Source organism: Capra hircus, assembly GCF_001704415.2.
Source record: "Capra hircus breed San Clemente chromosome X unlocalized genomic scaffold, ASM170441v1, whole genome shotgun sequence".
NCBI lineage: Eukaryota > Metazoa > Chordata > Mammalia > Artiodactyla > Bovidae > Capra > Capra hircus.
The window spans coordinates 46,320,348-46,346,819 of NW_017189517.1; the positions used below are offsets into that span (position 1 = coordinate 46,320,348).

General features: G+C 39.9%; 1 pseudogene; it reads left to right on the plus strand.

Annotated features, from left to right (window-relative positions):
- Nucleotides 1-1,824: 1,824 nt before the first annotated feature.
- LOC102190669 overlaps nt 1,825-26,472 on the plus strand; it is a 61,244-nt pseudogene continuing 36,596 nt past the window's right edge.

The following is a 26,472-nucleotide window of genomic DNA, read 5'->3' on the forward strand; positions in this document are numbered from 1 at the left end:
TCAACGTCCTTGTCCTTCAACTGGTCACTGGATAAACTGGAATATTACTCAGCTAAAGTAAAGGAAAATTACTAATATAGCAAACAACACACACACATTATGTATGTGTTTCATTATGCAAAATGAAAGCAGCCAGACTGAGAAGATTTTACATTATATGATGACATGTGTGTTATTTTGGAAAAGGCAATGTTATAGAAATAGCATACAGATCAGTGGTTGGAGGGAGAAACTGACTTCAAAGATCATCGTAATGTAATTTTGGAGAGTGCTGGAACGGTTCTGTATCTTAATTATGGTGATGGTTACATATCTGCATACATTTTCAAAACTCATAGCAGTATACTCCAAATCATACTCTATGTTTAATTATACTATATGTATATTTTAAGTGTGAATTAAAATGTAATTAAAATATATTTAGGTAAGAATACTGGGGTACATTTGTATAGCACAGGGAACTCAATTTGGTGCTCTGTGACAACCTAGAGGGGTGGTACAGGGAGGTGGAAGGGAGGCTTAAGAGGGAGAGAATGCGTGCGTGTGTACACACTAAATTGCTTCAGTTGTGTCAGACCGTTTGCAACCCCATAGACTATAGCCTCTCAGACTCCTCTGTCCATGGAATTCTCCAGGCAAGAGCACTAGAGTGCCCTTCTCCATGGGATCTTCCTGACCCAGAGATCAAACCCGAGCCTCCTGAGGCTTCTGCATTGCAGGTGGATTCTTTACTGCTGAGTCACCAGGGAAGCCCTGAGGGAGAGGATATAGATACATGTTATTGTACAGCAGAAACCAATACAACATTGTAAAGCAATTATCTTCCAATTTAAAACAAATACATAAAATACATATATTTAGCTAGGAATATTGTGTGGTCTTGTCAGACAATTGACCTAAGGTATCATATGAAAAAGTAATTAAATCACATTTACAGACATATGCTATCAAAGGGAAAGTTGATTAGATCACATTATCTAATGTATACAATCATCTTCTAGTAGCTATGAACAAAATATAATCGAATGAAATAGAAATGAAGCAGCAATACAGACTAAGATACAATTGTAGCAAGCAGATATGAAATATTAAAAGCCTAAATATGATCAACATTTTTTTGATAGAAAGATACAGGAAAAAAGCAGTAGCTTTTTTGCCTTTTCATACTGTTCATGGGGTTCTCATACTGTTAATGCGATGAGATGGTTGAATGGCACCACTGAATCAATGGACATGAGTTTGAGCAAACTCCAGGAGAGAGTGAAGCCTGGCATACTGAAGTTCATAGGGTCACAAAAATTGGGACATGACTTAGCGACTGAACAACAACAGCAGCTTAAAAAAAATACTATATATAGTAGGGAATAAAATAATGAGTATAACTGATAAACTATTTTACTGAGTTCAAAGTTTGCACCATCACTCACACACTAAATATAGAAGAAAGACATACGTGAAATCTGGGTTTGATCCTTGAGTTGGAAAGCTCCCCTGGAGGAGGGCATGGCAACTCATTCCAATATTATTGCCTGGAGAATCCCCATGGACAGAGGAGCCTGGCGGGCTATAGTGCATGGGGTTGCAGAGTTGGCCACAACTGAGCAACTAAGCACAGCACACAGGTAAAAATTGATGAGTTTTTCTAAACTCTAATTAATGAGTCTGAGATATAATAACATACTGTTCTTGTATGCAATATACATTGCAGAAATGTGATAGAATTTTCTCTCATGTACCTACAAGCCATACCATATTTTCTTTCTTTGCATTACAATTCTGAAGATTATTGTGGATAACTTACATATAGGTAGGATCAGTGGGACAATGGTGATTCAGAAACATTGGCAGCTGCACTATGCGCATGTATAGGACTTTCACACAAAATGGAAAAAAAAATTCCTGCCCCTACAAGACCTTTCATCTTGCCAATCAGCCATGCAAGATTGGGCGTGTTTTGTTGTACTTTTAAAGTTACAGTTTAATAGGACTCTGGTTTGAGCAACATATAGTTTGTAAATCTTAAGGCAACAATGTTAAATAAGAAGGCACATTATGAGAATTGTTAGGAACATGCATGTTTCTTACAACAACCATTGGATAGTTCTGTTGTGTAAATCTAAGCCAGACACTTATGAGAAATAAAACTGAGGAGTTAAAGTTGTTAATAACTCATGCATTATACCTGTAGTTTGGACATCTATATTGTTTATACTCATTTCCTTACAGTTGGGGTGAGCTGTACAGATAGACAGATATACACATCCCCAGGAGTAGCATAAATCCATGAAGGTAACATCAGTTCTAACTGACTGGAGTGAAATGTACCTGACTGCCTGTCAGTTCTCTTTGTAAGTTAGGGTTCAGTGAACTCCCAGTTTGGAATCTTCCAGGATGAACCGAATTCAAATAAAAACTGCCCTGTAGGCAGTAAAGCTGAACTATAAGTCTGTCTTTCAGTGATTTTTGTTCTGATATTTTTCTTCATATTTGAAGCTACTGCCTCTGTGAATATTTTTACTTTGCAGACATTTTGCCCAATAAACTGTTCAAGTTTGTGTCTTGATTCCATGCCATTAGTTTGTATCAAAGCTTGCATGTATTCCTATGGCTTTTATTTTCTTTTCATTGTATGAATTGGACTAAAGCAATGCCATTCTTCAAAGTGAGAAGGCTTTATTTGGAAAAGTCCTTTGAAATTACTTTATTATAGATTCTAGAATTGCCTGACTAGTCATTTCTAGAATATAATTCCCAAGAAATTTCTTCCAATAAAGTGAATTATAGATTGCTAGCACATATTTTTTTCCTTGAATGGCAAACAGAGGAAAAAATAAAGAGGATTTTAACTTCAATTTTGAAGAAAAATTGTTTGGTTTGGTGGTCTGAAATTCAATCTATGATCATGGGTGCTTTGAGTAAAAAAATTCAGGACTGCTGTTTCTCCCCACCTCATTTTTTCAGGCCCTGACAATGTTTTTTTTTTTTTTTTTTAATATTATGAGAATATACATTCTGAGTAATGCTTACCATGAACATTTAAAACACAAATGGCACATCCAAGGTAAAAATAAAGGAAAGCAACTCAATAGCATTCTGTCAGAGAGTTGGATTTTATGGTCTCATGAGCGTAATTAGAAAGGTCAACCATGAAACTATCAAAGCTATGCACAAGACAAGGCTGAGAAAATGTTTTCCAGTAGATCTTTTATTTATTTTTAAATTTATTTTTATTTTTTATTTATTATTTTTTAATTTTTATTTTTACTTTACAATACTGTATTGGTTTTGCCATACATTGACATGAATGCACCACGGGTGTACATGCGTTCCCAAACATGAACCCCCCTCCCACCTCCCTCCCCATAACATCTCTCTCCAGTAGATCTTTTAATCTACAAACTCTAGGTCACATTTCTTATGTGCTTATAGATGTTAGGTATATTTGACAGATAGGCTAGAAATGGAGTGTCATTATTAATACGGAAAGCCAAGGCCATGATAGGCAGTCGGCTTATCCTGTGACTAGGTCTACAACCTATGGTTTGGTTTGGTTGCTAAGTCATGTCTGACTCTTGTGACCCCATATACTGTATCCTGCCAGGATCCTCTGTCCATGGGATTCTCCAGGCAAGAATACTGGAATGGGTTGCCATTTCCTTATCCAGGGGATCTTCCCAACCTAGGGATCAAACTTGGGTCTTTTGCTTTACAGGTGTGTATTGCAGGCGAATTCTTTATCAACCCACCCACAAAGTAAGCCCACTAAAACCTATAACAGACACTGATTCCATTTAGCCTCCGTTTTCTAATCAAGAAAGGGCAACAATATTGATTGTTGTCACAGCAAGATAAATGTAATTGGTGCGCAACTGTCATGAGATAGTCAGCAAAATTCCAGCTACTTTCATTGTTGAGATGAAGAAGAAATGGAATTATGGTACCATGATACCAGAAATTATCATGGAATACCTATCTATTGACTTACATTGTAAAAGAATCATTAAATGAAATAGTTTAGAGAAAGTCTTGAAGATGACCATTCAAAAAGAAATTAGTAGCTTTTGGTCAAAACAGCAACAACAATAACAAAAAAACTAGAGTTCACAAAACTTTGGCTTTGAGGAGATAGTAGCACCAGGTAGGAAGCAATATTATGTAGTAAGAGAAGAAATCATTAATGATTTAAAGTTTAATGAGAAAGGTATATTCCAGCAGAAAGGAGGTAAGATGCTTTGGTTTTCTTTTTTTTTTTTTTAATTTTCTTTCTTTCTTTTCTTTTTTTTTTTTTTGACAGTAGCACTATCCACAACATTCAGTTGGTCTTCACTTGATCAAACCCACTGGTTTGCAACTACATTCCCAGTTTTAGCACAGGGAGTCCTGCATCCTTGGCAATGTACTCTGTCCAGGTCAAAATGGTCTTCATTTTGGTCTTCATGACATTGTCTTGGTCTTCACAACACTGACTATGAGTTGGTCAAGATACGCAGTACTGAACGGAAGTTCATAAGGCTTTTCATCTTCATAGTTAAGGCTGTAATGTTACTCTGTTGTTGTTCAGTCGTTAAGTTGTGTCTGACTCTTGAAACCTTATGGATTGCAGCACACTAGGCTTCTCTGTCCTCCACTGTCTCCCAGAGTTCGCTCAAATTCATGTCCATTGAGTTGGTGATGCCATCTAACCATTTCATTCCCTGCCACTCCCTTATCCTTTTGGCTACAATCTTTCTCAGCATCAGGGTCTCTTCGCATCAGCTGAACAAAGTATTGCAGCTTCAGCATCAGGATCAGTCCTTCCAATGAATATTCAGGGTTGATTTCCTTTAGGATTGACTTGTTTGATCTCCTTGCTGTCCAAGGGACTCTCAAGAGTCTTCTCCAACACCACAATTTGAAAGCCTCAATTCTTCAGGTCTCAGCTTTCTTTATGGTCCAACTCTCACATCTGTACATGACTACTGGAAAAACTATAGTTTTGACTATGTGGACCTTTGACATCAAAGTGATGTCACTGCAATATGCTGTCTTGATTTATCATAGCTTTCCTTCCAAGCGTCTTTTAACTTCATGGCTGCAGTCACTGTCTGCAGTGATTTTGGAGCCCATGAAAATAAAATCTGTCAGTACTTCTATTTTTCCCCCTTCTATTTGCCATGAAATGATGGGACTGGATGCCATGATCTTGGTTTACTGAATGCTGAGTTTTAAGCCAGCTTTTTCATTCTCCTCTTTCACCCTCATCAAGAAGGATTTTAGTCCCTCTTCACTTTCTGCCATTAGAGTGGAATCTTCTGCATATCTGATGTTGTTGATATTTCTTGCAGCAATCTTGATTCCAGCTTAGGATTCATCCAGCCTGGCATTTTGCATGATGTACTTTGCATAGAAGTTAAATAAGCAGGGTTGTTTACAACATACAGCCTTGTTGTATTCCTTTCCCAATTTTGAACCAGTCTATTGTTCCATGTCCATTTCTACTGTTGCTTCTTGATCTGCAGACAGGTTTCTCAAGAGACAGTTAAGGGTCTGGTATTCCTGCCTCTTTAAGAATTTTCCAGTTTGTTGTGATCCACATGATCAAAGGGTTTAGTGTAGTCAATGAAGCAGAAGTGGATGCTTTTCTGGAATTCTCTTGCTTTTTCCAAGATCCAGTGAATGTTTGCAATTTGATCTCTGGTTCTTCTGCCTTTTCTAAATCCAGTTTGTATATCTGGAAGTTCTTGGTTCATGTACTGCTGAAGCCTAGCATGAAGGATCTTGAGCATCACCTTGCTAGTGTGTGAAATGAGCACAATTGTAAAGTAGTTTGATCTTTGGAATTGCCCTTCTTTGGGATTGGAATGTGGAGAAGGCAATTGCACCCCGCTCCAGTATTCTTGCCTGGAAAATCCCATGGATGGAGGAGCCTGGTAGGCTGCAGTCCATGGGGTCGCTAAGAGTCAGACACGACTGAGCGACTTCACTTTCATGCATTGGAGAAGGAAATGGCAACCCACTCCAGTGTTCTTGCCTGGAGAATCCCAGGAATGGTGGAGCCTGATGGGCTGCCATCTATGGGGTTGCACAGAGTCGGACACGACTGAAGCAACTTAGCAGCAGCAGCAGCAGCAGCAGGGATTGGAATGAAAACTGACCTTTTCCAGTCCTATGGCCACTGCTGACATTTCCAAATTTGCTGGCATATTGAGTGCAGCACTTTAACACCATCATCTTTTAGGATTTTAAATAGCTCAGCTGGAATTCCATTGCCTCCACTAGCTTTGTTTGCAGTGATGCTTCTTAAGGCCCATTTGACTTCACATTCTAGGATGTGTGGCTCTAGGTGAGTGATCACACCATCATGGTTATCTGGGTCATTAAGATCTTTTTTGAATAGTTCTTCTGTGTATTTTTGCCACCTCTTCTTAATATCTTCTGCTTCTGTAGGTCCTTACCATTTCTGTCCTTTATCATGCCCATCTTTGCATGAAATGTTCATTTAATATCTCCAGTTTTCTTGAAGAGATTTCTAGTCTTTCTCATTTTATTGTTTTCCTCTATTTCTTTGCATTGTTCTTTTAAAAAGAGCTTCCTGTCTCTCTTTGCTATTCTCTGGAACTTTGCATTCAGTTGGGGATATCTTTCCCTTTCTCCCTTGCCTTTTGCTTTTTTTTTTTTTTTTAATTCCTCAGCTATTTGTAAAGCCTCCTCAGACAACCACTTTGCCTTCTTGCATTTCTTTTTCTTTGGGAAGGTTTTGGTCACTGCCTCCTGTACAGTGCCATGAAACTCTGTCCATAGTTCTTTGGGCACTTTGTCTACCAGATCTAATACCTTGAATCTATTCATCACTGCAGCTCTGTAATCATGAGGATTTGATTTAGATCATACTTGAATGGACTAGTGTTTTCCCCTACCTTCTTCAATTTAAACCTGAACTTTGCAATAAGGAGCTCATGATCTGAGCCACAGTCAGCTCCAGGTCTTGCTTTTCTGATTGTATACAGCTTCTCCATCTTTGACTGCAAAGAACATAATCAATCTGATTTCAGTATTAACTGTCTGGTGATGTCCATGTGTACAGCTGTCTCTTGGGTTGTTCAAAAAGGATATTTGCTATGATCAGCCTGTTCTCTTGACAAAATTCTGTTAGCCTTTCCCCTGCTTCATTTTGTACTCCAAAGCCAAACTTTCCTGTTATTCCGTGTATCTCTTGACTTTCTATTTCTGCCTTCCAATCCCCTATAATGAAAAGGACATCTTTTTTTTTTTTTTGGTGTTAGTTCTAGAAGTCACTGTGGGCTTCCCAGGTGGTTCAGTGGTTCAGATGGAAGAGATACTCATTCAATCCCTGAATCGGGAAGATCATCTGGAGGGGGAAATGGCAACCACCCAAGTATTCTTGTCTGGAGAATCAGGGACCGAGGAGCCTGGCAGGCTACAGTCCATGGGGTCACAGAGTTGGATACAACTGAGAGACCAAACATGCGCACCAGAAGGTATAGTAGGTCTTCATAAAACCAGTCAATTTCAGCTCCCTCAGTTTCAGTAGTTTTGGCATAGACTTGGGTTACTGTGATGTTGAATGGCTTGCCTTGGAAAGAACCGAGATCATTCTGTCATTTTTGAGGCTGAACCCAAGTAATGTATTTTGGTCTCTTTTGTTGACTATGAGGGCTACTGCATTTATTCTAAGGGATTCTTGCCCATGGTAGTAGATACAATGGTCATCTGAATTAAATTTGCCCATTCCCATACATTTTAGTTCACTGATTCCTAAAATGTTAATATTCACTCTTGCCCTCTACTGCTTGACCATGTCAAATTTACATGGCAACCTGGAAAATCCCATGGACAGAGGAGCCTGGTGGGCTGCAGTCCATGGGGTCACTAAGAGTCGGGCATGACTGAGTGACTTCCCTTTCACTTTTCACTTTCATGCATTGGAGAAGGAAATGGCAACCCACTCCAGTGTTCTTGTTTGGAGAATCCCAGGGACAGGGGAGCCTGGTGGGCTGCCGTCTATGGGATCACACAGAGTTGGACACGACTGAAGCGACTTAGCAGCATGGACATCACATTCCAGGTTCCTACACAGTATTGTTCTTTACAGCATCAGACTTTACTTTCACCACCAGATACATCCACAACTGAGCAACGTGGCCTATCCACTTCATTCTTTCTGGAGCTATTAGTAATTGCCCTCTGCTCTTCCCCAGTAGCATATTGGACACCTTCTGACCTGGTGTGGGAGGGTGGGGGGAGGGACTCATCTTTAGGTGCCATATCGTTTTCCTTTTCATACTGCTCACCAGATTCTGCAGGCAAGAATACTGGAGTGGGTTGCCATTTCTTCCTCAGGTAGACCGTGTTTTGTCAGAACTCTTCAGGACGGGTATATTTTCTGGTAATGAAATACCATTTTCACAATTTTTTATTAAAAGTGTTTGCTGGATAGGTGGACACAGCCCCTCTTGCGCTCTCTAGTGGATATTTCCAGAAGTGTTAGGATGGGATTATGTCATACAGAAGTGAAACAGTGATCTGGAGACGGTGGGGGAGAATGTGAATTATAATAAACGTCTCTGTTCGGTTCAGTTCAGTTGCTCAGTCATGTTCGACTCTGCGACGCCATGGACTGCAGCACACCAGGCTTCCCTGTCCATCACCAACTCTCAGGGCTAGCTCAGACTCATGTCCATCGAGTCGGTGATGGCATCCAACCATCTTATCCTCTGTTGTCCCCCTCTTCTCCTGCCTTCAATCTTTCCCAGCATCAGGGTCTTTCCCAAGGAGTCAGTTCTTCCCATCAGGTGGCCAAAGTATTGGAGTTTCAGCTTCAGCATCAGTCCTTCCAATGAACATTCAGGACTGATTTCCTTTAGGATTGACGTCTAGGCGAAAAAACATCTAGAATAAACATTTAGGAGAAAGAAAAATACCAAACTAGTCTGCAAAGAGATTTTGGATTTCTCCCTTGACCAGCAGTCCCGCCCCACCCCTGGGATGATGGTACGGTAGCTGTTAGGATGTGGGCGATGTTAGGATGCTAGTGGGGAAGGAGCGAGGCGCCGGTGGAGCTGGAATCCTGATATCCCCTTCCCCCACCTCCTCGCCAGCCATAGAGTCCCACCTCCGACTGCCCTGCCGCCCTCCCTGAAGGCTAATTCAGGAGACTTCCAGCCTATAGCCCGGCCAGGTCCTGTGGCTGCAGATGGAGCAGCTGCTACATCATCAGCGCTCCTGGTACCAGGATAGCCTTGTATTCCTCAGTAAGAGCTATGGTAACGTGCTCTGTGATGACGTTGGATGGCGTCATCTGTCATCCAGTACCTGAGAGGAATAAGTTCTCCTACCAGGTGATGAAAGGCAACTTGCCTCTGTGCGGCCATGCCAATCCAGGCGAGGTGCTGATCCTCAGGGGTGAGGATGGGGGCGTCCAGCGGGAAGTGGTGCAGCATTCCTCCGTGGAGTCAGTGGTCCAGTGGGAGAATAGGGCCATGTCATTCAAGTCTCTTATGCAGTTCCTGCCGGGCATGGCCTTTGAATGTGCTGTACTGTGCTTAGACTCTCAGTTGTGTCTGACTCTTTGTGACCCTATGTTATGTAGCCCGCCAGGTTCCGCTGTCCATGGGATTCTCCCAGCAAGAATACTGGAGTGGGTAGCCTATCCCTTCTCCAGGGGATCTTCCCAACCTAGGGATCAAACGGGTCTCCTGCATTGCAGATGGATTCTTTACCTGCTGAGCTACCAGGGAAGCCCATGACCCTTCGCTACTCCAGTTCAAAGCTCACCCTATCCGTGGGTGATGGTTTTGAGCTCCATGAAGCATAGCCAGGATGCTTTTGATATCATTATCACTGACTCCTCAGACCGTCTGGGCCCTGCTGAGAACCTCTTCAAGAAGTCCTGTTACCGGCTCATCCCTGAAAGAGGATGGCGTCCTTTGCTGCCAGGGTGAGTGTTAGTGGCTGAACCTGGACCTCATCAAGGACATGCTGGGAGTTCTGCTAATCACTCTTTCTGGGCGTGGGCTACGCTTTGTGCCCCACCCCCACCTACCCCAGCGGCCAAATCGGCTTCATGTGCCTTCCTCCGTGCGAGCTGATTAGTTTCAGTCGTGTCCAACTCTTTGCGACCCCATGAAATGTACCCTGCCAGGTTCCTCTGTCCATGGAATTCTCCAGGCAAGAATACTGGGTTGCTATGCACTTCTCCAGGGGATCCTAAATTGGCTTCATGCTGTGTGGCAAATATCCAAGCACAAACTTCTTGGAGCCCCGGAGGCAGCTGACACAGAAGCAGGTGGAACAGATGCAACTGAAATGCTACAATTCTGATGTGCACCGGGCAGCCTTCGTCCTGCCTGAGTTTGCCCGCAAGGCCCCGAATGGTGCGTGCTGAGCCCAGGGGCCAGCTGCCCATGACCTCCGTGAACAGTGACCCTCCAGGGTACCTGGACCCCGCCAGCCCTAGAGAAGACTCCTGCTGGCTCGCTCCCCAACCCAGTGTTACAGGCTGCAGAATGATGCCTGGCTTGCCCTCTTAGATGGAGTGTCTTTCTCTCTGTGTGGCGTTCAGCTTCCAAGCTTATACCAGATGCCTGCAGCACCACCTCCGCCTTCTGTCACCCCTCACTGATCAAACATGTGTATCTAGAACAGCAATGAGAACAAAGTACTCTGCAAATATTAGGAACTCAACACAAGATATTTGTATACTGGCTATTTTTGAGTATGTAAGAGCCTATTTTGGAGGAGGGGATGCTTTGGGCTTCCTGATGTCTCAGAAGGTAAAGAATTTGCCTGCAATGGAGGAGATCTGGGTTTGATCCCTGGGTTGGGAAGATCCCCTGGAGAAAGAAATGGCTACCCACTCTAATATTCTTGCCTGGAGAATTCCATGGTCAGAGGAGCCTGGCCACAAAGAATCGGACACAGCTTAATGACTCTCTCTGTCTCTGTCTCTGTCTCTGTCTCTGTCTCTGTCTCTCTCTCACACACACACACCCCTCCCTTCTAAGCCACTAGTAGCTGAGAACTTCACAGTACAGTTTATGTCTTGGAAGAGGAGAGAGTAATTTGATGAGCTACAAATTAGCTATTCATTAAGAAGCTAAAGCATAAATTAAAGGTAAAGTAGTGGGTCATAGCATAGTATATTTGAACCCAGAAGTTGAAATTGGGGCAGAAATGGTCTTCCTCACACTATTCCCTTCCTTCACTTAAAGTGAATCTCTTGCCTGTTATCAAAAGAGCGAGCTCAAGAAAGGGAAAGGAGAAACAGAAGAAAACCACAAAAATGAAACAGGCAAGAGTTGTTCTAAATTCTCTTCATTCACTCAAAATTAGAACAGTGAAATTCAAACCCACTGAATAATAATCATGGCCCCATTTGCCTAATTTTCAAATATCTTAAGCTGGAGTAGGCATGTGTTATCTAGTACATGAGCCATGTGATGGAGGTGGAAATAATCCTGTTTGATAAAGATAAAAGATCTTGAAAAGGATTTTCTAGAGAACAGGCCTATTCTAGACTTTAAGCCTGCCTGAGGCTCCAGAAAACTAAATGTAAAATGTTGTGGTAACATATTTGGTCATGTACAGTTATACAAACACCCTCAATTAGTTTTTGACTCACTTTTTATTTTCTCCCAAATTTGTGTAATAGTGCCAAATGCATTAACATTGTAACATTTATGCCTCGATTCTGTCTGCTTCTCTGATGGCTCAGATGATAGAGCGTCTGCCCACAATGCAGGAGACCCATGTTCGATTCCTGGGTCAGGAAGATCCTCTGGAGAAGGAAATGGCAATCTACTCCAGCACTCTTGCCTGGAAAATCCCATGGATGGAGGAGCCTGGTAGGCTACAGTCCATGGGGTCGCAAAGAGTTGGACACGACTGAGCGACTTCACTTTCTGTCTTCTTGGCTTTTTTTTTTTTTTTTTGAAGGGAAGCAGAAGGTAACAGTGGTGGGACTTGGAAATATTGGCTACCTAGGAAGAGTCTTTCTGACCCTAGCTAGTTTTGAAAGCTGATATGCCTCCCACCTGGCTTCCCAGGTGGTGCTAGTGATAAAGAACCTGCCTGCCAATGAAGGAGACATAAGAGATGCAGGTTCAGTCCCTGGGTCAGGAAGATCCCCTGGAGAAGGGCATGGCATCCCACTCCAGTATTCTTGCCTGCAGAATCCCATGGACAGAGGAGCCTGGCAGGCTACGGTCTATAGGGTTGCAAAGAGTCAGACACGACTGAAGTGATTTAGCATGCACGCATGCACATGTCTCCCAACACCTACTAGGTGATCTGCCAAATCTGACATTTTTTCACTATTCAACTATATGTTTTATGATGTACAGTTTGCCTGCTACCTCACTGGATCTTGCCTTTCTTTATGGAAACTATGAGAAGATCTATATATCTTGCCTGAGATGTAGGTATATATAACTTTATATTGGCTTAGAAGTTGATGTAACAGTAGAGATTATGAGCTATAACCATGTCCCCCACTAAGTACTGGTAATCTTTCTTGGAATGTGGAAAACTCCTCGATTCATTCATCAAATAGGTATTCAAAGCATGACCACTACATGCTACAGGGTTTACAATTCTAGAGTGCATCTTATAGTTTTTTGGTATTTAGAGATATTAAAAAAAAAAAAACCTTTTTAAAAGTTTATAATGTTAAAACTATAATAAAGCCAGAAATCAACACCTACTCAAAATTGCTAGTCAAACTTTGTCAATAAAGGCAATTATATTTTATAGTATAGTATTTAAAGGAATTTAGATAGAAATTATATATAAATGACATGGATGTTTGTGGGGCTGTGTTTCAGTTCACTCAAACTCATGTCCATCGAGTCGGTGATGCCATCCAGCCATCTCATCCTGTGTTGTCCCCTTCTCCTCCTGCCCCCAATCCCTCCCAGCATCAGAGTCTTTTCCAATGAGTCAACTCTTCGCATGAGGTGGCCAAAGTACTGGAGTTTCAGCTTTAGCATCATTCCTTCCAAAGAACACCCAGGACTGATCTCCTTTAGAATGGGCTGGTTGTGTTTAGGTTTTCTTATATTTTGGGGACAGATAAACAGTTTCATAGGATTTCTATGTTGTAAAAATAGCTGAAACTAAATTGTAAGCTTCAAAATTGTCCCAGTTTTGCTTGACTGAAAGGACATGTAATAAGGGTTTGTATGTAGAAGCCATAAACCAAGTTATTAAACATACGATTAGCAAGACCAAGTCATCTAGCCCATGTTCCTATTGATTGATGATGTTTATTAATTCTCCACTGTGTGCTAAACTTTAGGGCTTCCCTGGTGGCTCAGAGGTAAAGAACTCGCCTGCTAGGGCAGGAGACACAGTTTAGATTCCTGGGTCGGGAAGATCGCCTAGAGAAGGAAATAGCAACCCGCTCCAGTATTCTTGCCTGAGAAATCCCATGTAACAGCAGACCCTGGCAGAGTACAGTCCATGGGGTCACAAAAGAGTTGAGCATGACTTAGCAACTAAAGCAAAAACAGCAATGCTAAACTTTAGGGAACATTCTTTTTGAAAAAACCTTCAGTCAGAAAACGGACAAAAATATTTAGATTCAGTTATGAATGCTAGATCACTGTGGGTTTGGAAAAAAAACCACTATACTATCTATAAATTCACTAAATAAAATTTGTGCTACCTTTGGTTAGACAATCAGTGGAGAAGAAAATAAGTGAGAACTTGGATTTGGGACACTCTAGTAATTCATGTGACCTGATTAATCTCTTACACAACACTTATTTAAATAATTTGCTCACCCTAATTTTAGATCTCTAAATTGCTCATACTTTGTGTGTAGAAACTGATTATGATTGTCATATCCATGAAGTGATACAGAACTAAGAAATTTCAACTCAGATCTCAAAATTAGTAGGCATGTATTAATTTGAAATCTGCTTATCTTAATGTAGCTCCAGTGGTTTGAATGTATGTGAATTTTTAATATTGTATGATTAATGAAAGGAGCTACTGGTGACCACTTCAGGGATTGAAATAGCTGAAAAGGGCAAAAATAAATCCATTGTGTTTTATTATAGTAGTTTTGGGGTACCATTGGAGGCAGAGATCATTGAACTGACCATTCTAAAATATAAAAAATATTTTTGTGCCAAGACCATTGAGTCAGCAGTGTTTCAGTGGCTTCTTAAACACACAAACAAAAAATCAAGCAAGAAACACATATTTAGATGCGTGTGTGCCTGCTCAGTTGTACCTGACTCTTTGAGACCCTGTGGACTGTAGCCCGCCATGGTCCTCTATCCATGGGGTTATCCCAGCAAGAATGCTGAGGTGGGTTGCTGTGCCCTCCTCCAGAGGAACTCCTGACCCGGGGACTGAACTTTTGTCTCCGCCACTGCAGATGAAGCCCTATGTTTAGGTGACCAGAATCCAAATTCATGTATTGAATCAGAACTATAAAGAAAACCTATTTAATTTTCCAGCTATCTTAGTAGAAGGTATTGAGTAAGCATTAAGGATTATTATTATTATTATTACCACCACCATCATCATCATCATTAATTGTGTTAAAAGGAAACTTTGGGAGGCATAAGTGACCTGCTGGCAAGGATTATCCACTCTGGAGCATGCAGTGGATTGGTTTTGCTCTCAGCAGTAGGCAGCATTATAATCAAAAGAAATTGCCCATATGGGGTTGAAAAGACACTGTGATAATTAAGTTCACCAGAAAGACAAAGAAAGTTTTGGAGCTTATTGTAAACCATGACTCTCTGAACCTTCCAAAGATTTCACTGACTGCAGTGTCTAAATCAGAAGATATAGAAGTTGTTTTGTTTTTTTTTTCCCCATGCTCAGCAAAAACTGTTAACTGGCTTTTGTGTGGGGGGTATAAATAAACATTCACTTAGTGTTTCTCATATTCCACTGAGTCAATATTAAACTGCACTTTTCTATTTTTGATAAGAGTCATCATCAAAACGTTTGTTTGTCTTTGTAAAGATTTTCCCATATGTCCATGGTTCAGTTAAACATTCTCTGCCATCTAGGAAATTAGAGCTTAAAATAGTATCAATACTTCACCAATTTATGTCTCAACAAACCTTTTTTTAATTGAAGTTTCCTGAAAGCCTTGACCTTTACATAAATAAGAATAGAAAATGGATACTGGGGTTTGCAAAATACAAAAATGTACTATTTTTGAAAATCCCACGAAGTACCGTATTTGTTGCTGTCATTTGAGAACAGGACAACACATAAATTTAGCATATTTAGTAACTTTTCACACAGAGAGGTTACAAAGACTTGTTTGAGCATCAAGGGAATAACCCGGAATAAATACCTAAATCAGTGTTTCTCAAGTGTCATTGATGATATCAGTCTTCCTACTAAATACTCCAGGTGATTTTGATACTTACAGTTCACTTACTATTTACTGTGCTTTGAATTATACCACCGTAACCTCCATATTCTTGATCTAACAGCAAATGCCTTTCCGTATTAGAATTCAGAAACTTTGAGAACCAAATGGATTAGATATCCAACTTTCAGATCTTTAAATACATTATTTCACTCAGTTCTAAGAAAACTTTTTAGTTTGATGGATTTCAATCTTAATAATATAACCTACTCTGTAAAATACAAATGTAATCCATTTTTTCCACAAAATCTGTCTGAGGAAGTGTTTGTATGTGTCCCTTCTCTCTGGCTCAGTGCTAAAGAATCCGCCTGCAGTTTAGGAGGCATGGGTTTGATCCCTGGGTTGGGAAGATCCCCTGCAGAACGGAATGGCTACCCACTCCAGTATCCTTGCCTGGAGAATCCCATGGACAGAGGACCCTGGTGAAAGGGGACTTCAGTGGCTAAACCACCTTCTCTCTCCAAATGACCTTGACATCAGTATGTTCAAGTGGCTTATACCATTTCTGAGTTATTAAGGTTTGGCTTAATATTTTCTGATTAGCCACAATTTCAATGTATTTGCTTTAAAGAGGCTTTTGTAAGTGATAAACAAAAGTTCTACCATGCAAAGAAAGATATTATATGTAAATAAGGCAATATTTGTAGCATGACAATCAAAGATACCTCAAGGAGTGGGGCATTGGATTATGTACTTAGTTGCCAGTAATAGATTATAGTTATAGATTATAGGAGACTATTATATAAAAATATTATTTACCTAGAGTTGGCATAAAATATGCCAGAAAAAGTTTTAAAAGAAATTTCAATTTGCTCACTGTATGAAAAAAAGAATAGACCACAGCCCACTTCCATGAAACAATTGCATTAGTAAGGGGAATTTTATTTTTAAAACCAAAAAGACAGACTTTTTAAAAAACTATTGCTATTTACTGTACTTTAAACAGTTCTTCTATGAAGGTGTTTCTGGTGTATTAAAGACCTGTTCCAGTCAAAAGTATTCTCTACTGGCTGATGAAATAATTATACTAAGCTATCAAGAGACTGTTCCTGACTTCCCAGGGTAAAATTTCTTTCTTTAGCAACCACAGATTGACATGCTTCACTGTTCATTATTCATTATTCTTTTGCTTCCTCTGCTTTACAGTCTGGATCCAGAAAAGTCTCCTTGGAGACTTTATTGCACATGCTTGGACATCTTGATGATGGCTACGGGTTTTTTTTTTTGTATTGCTTTTGTTGTTGTTGTTTGGTTTTTCTTACTTGTCAGGGGGTCATTTGACTAGAACTTAAGCAGTTTATGGTTGTTCTAGATAGTCTTCAGAGGCTGAGTCACTTCTCCAATTTCTGTTGTTTTTAGTTTTGTTTGTGTGTTTGTTGCTTTTGTCTGTGGCTGGAGAGGTCTTTCTGAAATAAACAACTCACTGAACACAAAAACAATCAATCAAACCTGCTAGTTTTCCTCAAGAGGCTCAATGTTTAGTTTATTCATTAAGAAACTTTTGCCTTGTGTTTTTCCCTCTCCCCTTCCATCTCTTCTTCCTTATGTTTATAAGAAAAACTCAAGCAGCTTTGTGTTTTAATAGGCAGGGCTGAAGGCAGAGTTCTGCCTCTGGGAAATGTTTATTCTGGAAAAACACAGGAGACTTCTGTTTGGTCTGACTTATCTAGACTAAGTCATAAGCCATCTTGGGCTAAAGAAGAGAAGATGCCTTAAATATTGATGCCTGTCCAGACTCACTTTTATGTTTAAAAGCCAAAGAATTGTGGCCACTGCAACCTCTTAATTCATCAGTAAATAGTCATCAGTGCATTAATATTTTGTTAGTCATCTTTCCTTCTGGGGATATGAATAAAGTTCATAAACACAATAGTTTTTTTTTGTTATTTATCAAACAAATGGTTATTCTTGACAAGTAGCCATTTTTAAGCTTTCTGTAGTTACTTGAAAGAACAATGTTAAGGAAAAATCAAATTGTGTATTTATTTATACCAGAGCTGTGCATGTCTCTGGGCTGGGAGACGTGGGGAGTATGGAGGGAAGAGAATGTGAGCAGTATCCTGATTCTGCTTTGTCCTTTCTTTGCTCTTAAACCTCTGTGCAGATCTGCCAGAAATTATCACCCAAGGGATTCTAGTTCTCTGTTCCTGCTTCCAGCTAGCAGCCCAGGGCAGGGCTACCCTACTCCCTCCTCCTGAGTTGGCTACTATTCCATTTGAAATAGAGAAAGGGAAAAACTAGTTGAGGGCTTTCATGCTATTTTTTTTTTAACTTCTCAGACTAAACCTAGTGGAAGCCTTTTTATTCACTTAATTGCCTAGTCTTCACTCACTGTATAAACAGAGTATACTTGCAAGTGTAGAGTCAACAATGGTGGGGGGGGGGGGAGGCGGTGTCGATAAGAGAAAGGGCAAGGAAAAAAAACCTTAAAGAAAGAAATAGAAGCCTTCCTTACCTTGAAGTCTAAAGGAAATCAATCCTGAATATTCATTGGAAGGACTGATGCTGAAGCTGAAGCTCCAATACTTTGCCCACCTGATGCGAAGAGCCGACTCATCAGAAAAGGCCCTGATGCTGGGAAAGACTGAAGGCAGGAGGAGAAGGGGATGACAGAGGATGAGATGGTTGGATGGCATCACCAACTAAATGGAAATAAGTTTGAGCAAGCTCCGGGAGATGGTGAAGGACAAGAAAGCTTGGTGTGCTGCAGTCCATGGGATCACAAAGAGGAGGGTGCAATTGAGCGACTGAACAACAACCTTGAAGTCTAGCTGGTGGAAAATTACATACCCTAGTTGAATAAATGAAAACAATTAAAAAGCAAGAGGCAAAATAAATAATGTAAATACCATCTGAGCCACTAGGGAAGTCCATATGTAAGTGCTGATAGGGATGGGAGAACTGCAAATATTTAGTTCAGTTCACCATTTGAGTAGACATTATGCGCTAGAACCTGTATCAGAAATGTGATGGAAAATAAGAGGTAAGCATCTGGAGGCAGATATAGCTATAGATAACTTTATTATGAGGTACACTGGGTTTCCCTGGTAGCTCAGTCAGTAAAGAATCCACCTGTAATGCAGGAGACCCAGCTTTGATCCCTAGGTCAGGAAGATCTCCTGGAGGAGGAATTGGCCACCCACTCCACTATTCTTGCCTGGGAAATCCCATGGACAGAGGAGTCTGGCAGGGTACAGCCTACGGGGTCACAGGAGTTGGACACGACTTACTGACTAAATCACCACACTGTGCTGAGTGTTTTAAGATCAACAAAATACCATGGGGGAAATTGTGAAGGGAAACATTTTGAGTTGAGAGGGTAAGGGTTCTGCACTAAATTCGAGTGTGTGTGTGTGTGGTGGGGACGTTCCCCACACCGAAAAGCAGCTCTCTGACGTGAAGCAGGTATCCTGCATTCAGCTCAGTTCTAACACTATCTGCCCCGTGGTGGTGGCTTAGTCACTAAGCCGTGCCCGACTCTTGTGACCACATGGACTATAGTCCTCCAGATTCCTCTGTCCATGCGGTTCTCCAGGCAAGAATACTGGAATGCATTGCCATTTCCTTCTCCACTATCTACCCAGAGGTAGTATCAGGTTCCACAGGTTAAGGATTTAGTCCTACAAGACAGTACCCCCCTCAACCAGACCCCAATCACAAGCGCAGGTAATTGCCTGTGCTTCTGACGGTTGAGGATAGATTGCCAACAACTTCCTCTTCAGGCTCAAATATTTACTAGAGCAGCTCACTGAACTCAAATACTTTACCTACTAGATTACCAGTGTATTATATGTTTTTCTAATTTTTTTAACAAAAAACTTTTTCTTGTGGTCAAATTCACATAATATAAACATACCATTTTAACATGTTTAACTGTGCAGCTCAGTGTCACTGAGTATATTCACATTGTTGTGCACTCTCACAACAGCCTCCTCCTGAACCTTTCACCTTCTTAAAGTGAAACTCTGTCCCCATTAAACATTAACTTCCTATCCCCACTCCCCACCACCCCAACCCTCAGCCCCCAGCATCTACCAATGTACTTTCTGACTCTATGAACTTGACTGTTCTAGGTACCTGAAATAAGTTTCCTGGTATATCATAAAAGTGTATGACTTAGGAACAGCCAGATAGAAGACAGGCATAGGGCTAGGTGTGGGGAAAGGGCGAGAGCTTCCACATTCTGCCTCACTCTCCCAGCATCTCCACAGGTTCACCAACCTAGAAGCTCTCTGAACTCCCTTCTTTTGGGTGTTTATGGAGACTCCATTACATGGTCACACTTGATTAACTTGTAACCATTGGTGGCCACTGACCACTGGTGACTAACACAACCTCCAGCCCCTCTCCCTTCCCAGGAATTCAGAGGGTGGAACTAAAAGTTCCAAACATCTATTCCTGATTGATTCTCCTGGTTAACCAGTCCCCATCTTCAGGTGCTTTCCAAAAGTCACTTTATTAACATAAATTCAATTGCAGTGGAAAGGGGGTTTCATATTTCACCTTTAAGGCTTTGAAGAATTGCCAGAACTGAGGGCAAGAGACCAAATATTATGATGTCTCTATTGCTTTTATCACTCAGGAAATTCCATGGGGTTGGGGAGCTCTGAGCCAGAAACCTTAGGCAAAGACCAAATATACATGAGAAATATATTTTGATCATCTGAATGATTATATTTATATATTTCTTATAAATCACAATATTGCAGGGGGTTAGGAAAGTTTTGTGTAAGAGGTGTGATTTGAGCTTGGCTGTGAAGGATGTAGCTAATATCTTAAAGGTAGAAACGGTAGGAGTGTGGGGGAGTGTAAGGTGTGGGGGAAGTGTAGGGTGTATTCAGATTCCCCTGTTGTATTTCAAACATATTGCATAAAGTAGGCTGCAGGAGGAAGTCAGACAGAAAGACATGCTAGAGGTCAAAGTCCTTGAAAGCAAAACTGAGCAGCTGGAACTTAATTTTGTAGACAACGGCAATACTGATGATTTTTGAAGAAAGAAGTAAAGTGAAGAAACCTATCCTTTAGGAAGCAGTTTAGCATATGGTTAAGAGCCGGTACTCTAAAGTCAGGCAAAACTGGGTGCAATCAATGAATATTTATTGAGCTCCTATGTTCCAGGGACTATTCTAGTAACTGGGGCCAAAGTAGTGATGTATACTGGCAAGACCTCTGCTCTCATGGTGCTGACTTTTCAGCTATGGACAGGAGAGATGAATGATAACACACACAAAGGCATTTTCTAGATAATTTAGGTAAGAGTGATGAACAAAATAAAACAAGGCAATATGATGATGACTGGCAGACACAGGTAAACTGCTTTAAATTTGATGGTTAGAGAAGGCCTCACTAATGACATGAAGTTTGAGTTAAGACATGAATTACATGATGGGATGATCGGCAAGGTCTTCCAATCAAAGCAAAGAGCAGATTTAAAGGCCCTTGTGGGAATGAGTATGATGTGTTCCAAAAACAGACAGAAGGCCTGCTTGGCTGGACTGAAATAAATAAAGGGGACACCTGCATGGAAGTAAATTCTAGAAGGAGGCAAGGGTCCGATTACATTTGCCTTTGTAGACCACGGTGAGGATTTGTTTTTATTCTACTTGTAATGGGAAGCCATCAGAAGAGATTTCATGATATCATATGGTTCATATTTTTAAAAAGGTGGCTCTGGCCAATGTTGAGAATTGTATGGAGTATACATAGAATTAGAGGACTCAGGACATGTTTTAAAGGTAGTACAGGAAAAATTTGTTCAAAAGCTATTGTTTCTAGTTATTTGACTTTGAACAAATTGCTTAACCTCACCTCAGTGTTCACATCTGTAAAAAAAATGATATAATGGTAATGACCTTAGAAAGCTGTTGTGAAGATTAAATTAAAACTCCACATAATAATACAGCTAACACTACATCACACATACTCTTTCAAGGATAGCAGCTGTTATTATTACTATTCTGACAGTGATAATAACTTTGGATTGGACTTGTGAGTAACTGCAGGCATGATGATCTGTTAGGAGGCTATTGTGATTATCCAGGTGAGTCAAAGTGAGAGGCTGGAATAGGGCAATGGAAAGGAAAAGTGGGAAAGTATCATGTTAATAAATTTAATTAATGCACACCAAACATTTAATTTAAGTAGGAATACTTAATGACAGATTCAAATGACTAATAAAGTTTAACACTAGTATGTGCAGAGTCAAAACTCACTTCTGTGATGAGACTGGAAATAAAATTGCTAATGCTGTATTTTCTCTCCCTTAATTCCTGGTTGACTAATGACTTTTCTATATATCATTTCCTATCACAGAAAACCATAATTCATTTAAAGTATGCTGTTGAGACGTGGTCAAAATACATCAACAGAGACTTCAGATGAAATGGTGGTGGATGCATTGCACTCTCCTTCAACTCTGTGCTATAACGAAAATCTTCTCAGGCTATGTCTGAACTTGAGGTGATTCTCTTGTTTTCATAAATAAAAATAAAAGTCGACCTTCTGTTTGTTGTTTTATGTTTGGGGTGAATCTGGTTACCTTATCAATGGAAATGAATTGTTGATAGTATTGGTAATTTTCTTCTAACATTATATGAGTTACTAGATAAGCCACCATCCTTGGAATATGAAAGGACAGTTTTAGTTTATTCCGTTCTGTTTTCTGATGTTGATGGCTCATGACAGACCTAGAGAGACTGAAGTTCAAAGGACTGGTCTAATATTTATGAAGTTTAATGCACAATTATCTAGGTGACAAAACATTATCCATAAAGGTTAAGGCTTCTGAATATTAAAACTTTGAAGAGTTCTTTGGCAGGTGTGAATTTTTATCAATTCTTTCCTTATAGATGAGTGAAAAGAAGCCAGATTTAAAATATATGAATCACCAGGCAAAGGCAGATAGGACTCAGAAAAATTCTGGCTAACTCACCACTGCAATTGTTATTTAATTTTATTTTTTAAGATTCAGGTTTTTGGAAAAACAATTAAAAAGTTGAATGAGAGGGAGAAAAGGAGTGGATGTGTTGTCTAGGTATTTTATAGACCATTCAAAAGACATTAATTAGTAAGGTAATACAATGGACATATGTGTTCTGATTCAAATGCTTTTAGAAAATGAAACGTTTTAATAAAAATCATGTAAGTGCAATCAAAGGAAACCTTGCCTATGAGCAAGGTTTTAAACAAATAGTAACATATGCATTTTATTTTATTTTATTTTATTTTTTTTATTTTTCCAAAGATTTTTTTTTGGTATTTTTATTTATTTATTTATTTATTTTAAATGTTAAAATCTTTAATTCTTACATGCGTTCCCAAACATGAACCCCCCTCCCACCTCCCTCCCCACAACATCTCTCTGGGTCATCCCCATGCACCAGCCCCAAGCATGCTGCACCCTACGTCAGACATGGACAGGCGATTCAATTCTTACATGACAGTATACATGTTAGAATTCCCATTCTCCCAAATCATCCCACCCTCTCCCTCTCCCTCTGAGTCCAAAAGTCTGTTATACACATCTGTGTCTTTTTTCCTGTCTTGCATACAGGGTCGTCATTGCCATCTTCCTAAATTCCATATATATGTGTTAGTATACTGTATTGGTGTTTTTCTTTCTGGCTTACTTCACTCTGTATAATTGGCTCCAGTTTCATCCATCTCATCAGAACTGATTCAAATGAATTCTTTTTAATGGCTGAGTAATACTCCATTGTGTATATGTACCACAGCTTTCTTATCCATTCATCTGCTGATGGACATCTAGGTTGTTTCCATGTCCTGGCTATTATAAACAGTGCTGCGATGAACATTGGGGTACATGTGTCTCTTTCCATTCTGGTTTCCTTGGTGTGTATGCCCAGCAGTGGGATTGCTGGGTCATAAGGTAGTTCTATTTGCAATTTTTTAAGGAATCTCCACACTGTTCTCCATAGTGGCTGTACTAGTTTGCATTCCCACCAACAGTGTAGGAGGGTTCCCTTTTCTCCACACCCTCTCCAGCATTTATTGCTTGCAGATTTTTGGATCGGCAGCCATTCTGACTGGTGTGAAGTGGTACCTCATTGTGGTTTTGATTTGCATTTCTCTAATAATGAGTGATGTTGAGCATCTTTTCATGTGTTTGTTAGCCATCCGTATGTCTTCTTTGGAGAAATGTCTATTTAGTTCTTTGGCCCATTTTTTGATTGGGTCGTTTATTTTTCTGGAATTGAGCTGCAGAAGTTGCTTGTATATTTTTGAGATTAGTTGTTTGTCAGTTGCTTCATTTGCTATTATTTTCTCCCATTCAGAAGGCTGTCTTTTCACCTTGCTTATATTTTCCTTTGTTGTGCAGAAGCTTTTAATTTGTAAAAGAATGAAACTAGATCACTTTCTAACACCGTACACAAAAATAAACTCAAAATGGATTAAAGATCTAAATGTAAGATCAGAAACTATAAAACTCCTAGAGGAGAACATAGGCAAAACACTCTCAGACATAAATCACAGCAGGATCCTCTATGATCCACCTCCCAAAATTCTGGAAATAAAAGCAAAAATAAACAAATGGGATCTAATTAAAATTAAAAACATATGCATTTTAAATGTGCTTTTGTCACCTAAATGTGCATATTCACAATCGTGAGTACTTTTCTCAAGTACTAATATGTTAATAGCCTCAGAAGTCACGCTGTTACTTACAAGCCCTCTCTATCACTCACTTGTGTGCTGCATGCTCAGTCGCTCAGTCCTGTCTGACTCTCTGTGACCCTGAGGACCGTGGCCCACCAGGCTGCTCTGTCCATGGGACTTCCTAGGAAAGAATACTGGAGTGGGTTGCCATTTCCTTCTCCAGGGGATCTTCCTGATCCAGGGGTCTAACTGGTGGCTTCTGTGCCTCCTGCATTGGCAGGCGGATTCTTTTACCACTGAGTCACCTGGGAAGCCGTATCAGTCACTACTTGCTTAACTGAACTTGGGTATTGTAACCTTTTAATGTTCCTGCTGTTGGTATTTAGGTTTTATTTCTCTGTGGTTTTCTACTTCTCAGTTTGGGAAGAGAAGCTGTGAAGTGCTTTGCCATATCCATGTACACCTTTCAAATGGAAAATTCATAGGAAACAAATGAATATCTTAATGCTGTAGGCTGAGCCCTTTTTATAAAGAAAGGTAGGGGATTGAACATGAAAGACAATTTGGGGCTCCTTTTGTTCTTCTTTTATGTTTGCTTCTATCCACTCGGTTTTAATCTGTGGAACTCAAGGCTGCCTCAAGGGCATCAAATATTCGGTAAAGATAAACTGCCAATTCTTCACCTTCTGGGAAAGTTGTCAGGTAAGTGAACTGTCAACAGCAATTATTTTTTCTGATCTTAAGTAGATAATTAGCTCCGAACATTCCTTCTTTAACAATTCCCTCTCACAGTCAAGTGTACCCTCAAATCTATCCAATTAAGGTGAATCAAGAAAAGAATTCCCATATCCTATTTCTACAATTACTTTTAGATAGAATCATATTGTAACATATATGCTGTCTGAGCTATGATTTTGCAAAATATATTTTAATAACATCAATGGTCAGGTATTTATGCTAGAAATTTTATACTGTATTCATTCTTATAAGTACCCTTTTGACAGGAAAATTATTAATCTTATTTTACAGATGAGAAAACAAACTTAGAATGATTAAGTTCGTTGCCTAAATCACAGATCTTGTATGTGGTCAACCCTGGATTTGAATCCAGTTCTGCCTAATTCTAAAGATTTTTCTCACTAATATAATAAATACACTGCAGATCTTCCAGTTGGTTACGCTTATATGATAATATTATCTTGTTTATATTTCTCTCTCTCTCCTGATCCCAGTATGAAAGCTTCATAAGAACAGCGACCTGATCTTTCTTGTTTGTTACTGAGACCCAGGACCCAGAAAAGTTTCTGGTATATTGTGGCCACTCAGTAAATATTATTGCATGGAAATAATCATGAAAGGTTTTTTGGTTAATTTCAAACTAGATAGTTGTACAAGAAGAACTAGAAATGCCAAATGAGTGCTACAGGGGTGATCAGTGGGATATATTACCATAGGTTGGAAGCTATGACAATAGTATAAACTATAGACATCCAAAAAGGAGTGCATACAACTCAGGGATGAGTTCAAAATAATATCCTTGGAGGGATAAAAAACATGCTAGAAATTTTAATAAATTTTTTGTTTTAGATCATCTTTTTTCAATTTTGGTTTTCACATTTTATAATATATACAATATTGCAGTAATATATGTGGCATAATATACATAATACAGTAATATATAATAACATACAATAATATGGGCAGTAATGTAATATACACAGTATTATAATACTATACATACATGTGTGTATGCGGAGGTGGGTAGGTGCTTAAACATTTTTACTGCCAGCTGTGCTTGGAGAGCTGTGATCCAGAAGGAGAAATAAAAATATGGAGATATCAATATAATTCAGTGTTCTACCTGCTAATAGATGTCTAGACAAAGTACTTCAGGAAGAAAGATAAGGGAATGGCAAACACTTACTGATTTTGTCAAGACAGTGGTGGTGACACTGATGCACAGGTATGTTGGGGAAGGAGGTCAGAAAGTTGCACAGAGAAGATGACAATTTCCACATAATCCTGTGGCAAAGGCAGGTGAAATGGGAATTTTCAGGGACAGAGAACACTTGCACAGGTCCAGAGGTATAACTTTTAAAAAATTGACATATAGTTCATATGCAACATTGTGTTAGTTTCAAGTGTACAGTAAAGTGGTTCAGTTGTTTACATGTATATGTATGCAATGCAATGCAATTACTCTCTCAGTCCTGTTTGACTCTTTGTGATCCCATGGACTGTAGCCCACCAGGGTCCTCTGTCCATGGAATTCTCCAGGCAAGAATGCTGGAGTGGGTAACCATTCTGTTCTCCAGGGGATCTTCCCAAGACAGAGATTGAACTTGAGTCTCCCACAATGTAGGCAGACTCTTTACCATCTGAACCACCATGGAAACACACTATAAATATACATGTATATGTATCTATTCTTTTTCAGATTGTTTTCCATTATAGGT